Raw genomic sequence first — 4,187 nt, forward strand, 5'->3', positions numbered from 1 at the left:
ATTGGTGCTGTGTTCAGTTAACCTTTATTTATAGTCAAGAAACTTATTCGCTTAAAGAAAACTGCCTGAACCATATAGCTGCTCCGGAGGTTGTTGTAGTGTTGTTGGATAGCATCTGTCCCCATCTGACATCGACATCAAACATCAGAGCTCTCTCCTTTTATGGGCCATCCCCTCACTTGGAGGCATTAAGATAACATACAGTATTAACGCATCTTGAATTACCCCACTCCGTGGTGCTAATGTATTGGAAGGCTATTAAAAGGGAAGGTTAATCATTACAATTCCCTCTCTGAACTGTGTTCAAGTGTGGTTCACAGAATCCTGGCCAACAGTGAATCAGAGGACAATACCTGTAACTAGATGGCTGTATGGTTATGCCTTTGAAGAATTGTTTTACACCCTCGGAAATGGACTGAAATGACCAATTAGAATGTACGGACTGGAAAAAAAGGAACTATGTGCTGGAGCTCAAATTGGTTAAACCTATAAAATAAGAAAAACAGCAGGACTAACATATGTCATAAAGTACCGACTACACCCCCTGGTGGAGAGTCAGGGCACCTTGACTCTTAATAACTTCAGGTTAATTTAGCAGTGACCAGTTAGGAACCACTGTAACCATAAAACACAGAGTGGCAAGATTCCAACAAAAAGGAAAAACAAATTTATTTTGGAAATGTATCAAAATTATGGTATATTGGAAATTTAGCTAAATTATGTAGGTCATCCACTAAAGGGTTTAGGGTGGAAATCAATTCCACAAAAAGGGAAAAATTGTGTTTCTCCTGTTTTAGGGGATGGGGGATCTCAGGTAGCCTGCCCATCAGCTCCGCTCCACGTTTTACTCTGGTACTGTCCAATCCTCTGAGTGGGCCTGATAGTGACCAGTCAACCGAGAAAAAGTGCTTGAAAAAAATGTGCTTCTTAAACAATGATGGGGTGGTACACATAGTTAGGCCTGATGTCCCGTGAAATGTTGATTTTTAAGGCCATTTTTAAATGGGTCAAAGGTCAAATATGGTGAAAATTGACATAATGGAAATACTAATAGATTTAGGTTAAATAACCTGAAATTCTAAACAAAAACTGAGTGGATTATCAAACGTCAACGTAGACTATGGAATGGATGCATTAATAGTTACTTTACATACAGTTATTATGCTTTAGAGACAGGCAAATATACAAAAAAATAGGAAAATGCAGATGTGTAAATTAACCTAATATAAAATGTACAGTACTAGTCAAAAGTTGACACACCTAGTCATTCAAGGATTTTTCTTTAGTTTGACTATTTTCTACATTGTATAATAATAATGAATGCATCAAAACAATTAAATAACACATATGTAATCATGTAGTAACCAAAAAAGTCCAAATATATTTAATATTATAGATTCTTCAAAGTAGCCACCCTTTGCCTTGATGACAGCTTTGCACAACCTTGGCATTCTCTCAACCAGCTTCATGAGGTAGTCACCTGGAATGCATTTCAATTAACAGGTGTGCCTTGTTAAAAGTACATTTTTGAGCCAATCAGTTGGGTTGTGACAAGGTAGGGGTGGTATACAGAAGATAGTCCTGTTTGGTAAAACACCAAAACACCATAATGACAACAAGAGCTCAAATAAGCAAAGAGAAATGACAGTCCATCATTGCTTTCAAGTGCAGTCGCAAAAACCACCAAGCACTATGATGAAACTGCCACAGGAAAGGAAGACCCAGAGTTACCACTGCTGCAGAGGATACGTTCATTAGAAAAAACTGCACCTCAGATTGCAGCCCAAATAATTGCAAGTAACAGACACATCTCAACATCAACTGTTCAGAGGAGACTGCGTGAATCAGGCATTCGGGGTCAGATTGCTGCAAACAAACCACTACTAAAAGACACCAATAATAATAAGAGACTTGTTTGGGCCAAGAAAGACGAGCAATGGACATTAGACCGGTGGAATCTGTCCTTTGGTCTGATGAGTCCAAATGTGAGATTTTTGGTTCCAACCGTTGTGTCTTTGTAAGATGCAGAGTAGGTGAATGGATAATCTCAGCATGTGTGGTTCCCACCGTGAAGCATGCAGGAGGAGGTGTGATGGTGTGGGAGTGCTTTGCTGGTAACACTGTCTGTGATTTATTTAGAATTCAAGGCACACTTAACCAGCATGGCTTCCACAGCATTCTGCAGCGATACGCCATCCCATCTGGTTTGCACTTAGTGGGACTATCATTTTTTTTTCAACAGGACAATGACTCAAAACACACCTCTAGGCGGTGTATGGCCTATTTCACCAAGGAGAGTGATGGAGTGCTGCATCAGATGACCTGGCTTCCACAATCAACTAACCTCAACCCAAATGAGATGGTTTGGGATGAGATAGACCGCAGAGTGAAGGAAAAGCAGCCAACAAGTGCTCAGCATATGTGGGAACTCCTTCAAGACTCTGAAAAGCATTCCTCATGAAGGTGGTTGAGAGAATGCGAAGAGTGTGCAAAGCTGTCATCAAGGCAAAGGGTGGCTACTTTGAAGAGTCTAAAATATAACACTTTTCTGGTTACGACATGATTCCCTATGTGTTATTCCAACAGCTGACCTTTCAGCAAACTGATAGTTTGGCTGTTAGAATCTGTAAAGTCCTCTTTACCATTCTTGGGTAGCGGAATGACTTTGTCTTCCCTCCTTTCCCTCCAGGAAAGCATTTTCCTCAAGGCTCAGATTAAATATATGACCGTTAAGAGTGGCTATCTACAGCAGTACCTTTCTGTGTAGCTTTCCATCTAAGTTGTCAATGCCAGGAGGTTTGTCATTTTTGATCGATACCAATCATTTTTCCATCTCTCCCACACTGACTTTGAAAAATTCAAACTTACAATGCTTTTCTTTCATTATAATAAAGTTTGCCTACTTTGCCAATGAAGTAATCATTCAAATAATTGGTAACATCATTTCCATCTGATTCGATGAAATTTCTATAATTAATGTTTTTTTGTTTTTTTTTGTTGAGTTTAGTCACATAATTTCTCCATTTTAAATTTGCCAGGATAAAAACACTTAATCCAAGATAAATATTTTACTAATCTGTTATCCCATAACATATAAAACAACGTGTTGTGATGTCATATTCAATGAGTACATAAAATTACAAAATAGGCCTACTGACAAAAGCTGGATGACAAAAGCTAGATCCTCAGATTCTAGAGGATTCTATTGAACATAATACTGTGAACATTGAACATTTACTTCCTGACAATGTGGTATACATTATATGGATACAGTCAAATTTGACAGACATTTTAACAATTTAGTCAGAGATTTTAGAAGGAAGACCAGTAGACGACAAGTACGTTGCAATACACTTTAGTGAACTATTAACAGAGTATATGTACAAAATAATAAATACAGTGCATTTAGAAAGTATTCAGGCCCCTTGACTTTATCCACATTTTGTTATGTTACAGCCTTATTCTAAAATGTATTAAATTAGTTTTCTTACATCTTCTTGATGTAGGCCATCAATCTACACACACTACCCTGCAATGACAAAGCAAAAACAGGTTTTTAGAAATGTTTGAAAATGTATATAAAAAATAAACAGAAATACCTTATTCAGATCCTTCGCTATGAGACTCAAAATTGAGGTCAGGTGCATTCTGTTTCCTATGATCATCCTTGAGATGTTTCTACAACTTGAGTGGAGTCCACATGTGGTACATTCAATTGATTGGACATGATTTGGAAAGGCACACCTGTCTATATAAGGTCCCACTTTTGAAGGTGCATGTCAGAGCGAAAACCAAGCCTTGAGGTCGAAGGAATTGTCCGTAGAGCTCTGAGACAGGATTGTGACAAGGCACAGATCTGGGGAAGGGTACCAAAATATTTTAGCAGGCTTGAAGGCCCCCAAGAACACAGTGGCCTCCATCATTCTTAAATGGAAGACGTTTGGAACCACCAAGATTCCTCCTAGAGCTGGCCGCCCGGCCAAACTGAGCAATCGGTAGAGAAGGGCCTTGGTCAGGGAGGTGACCAAGAACTTGAAGGTCACTTTGACAGAGCTACATAGTTCCTCTGTGGAGATGGGAGAACCTTCCAGAAGGACGACCATCTATGCAGCACTCTACCAATTAGGCCTTTATAGTTGAGTGGCTACTCCTCAGTAAAAGACACATGACAGCCTGCTTGGAGTTTG

Source organism: Oncorhynchus kisutch, linkage group LG6, assembly GCF_002021735.2.
Source record: "Oncorhynchus kisutch isolate 150728-3 linkage group LG6, Okis_V2, whole genome shotgun sequence".
NCBI classification, from domain to species: domain Eukaryota; kingdom Metazoa; phylum Chordata; class Actinopteri; order Salmoniformes; family Salmonidae; genus Oncorhynchus; species Oncorhynchus kisutch.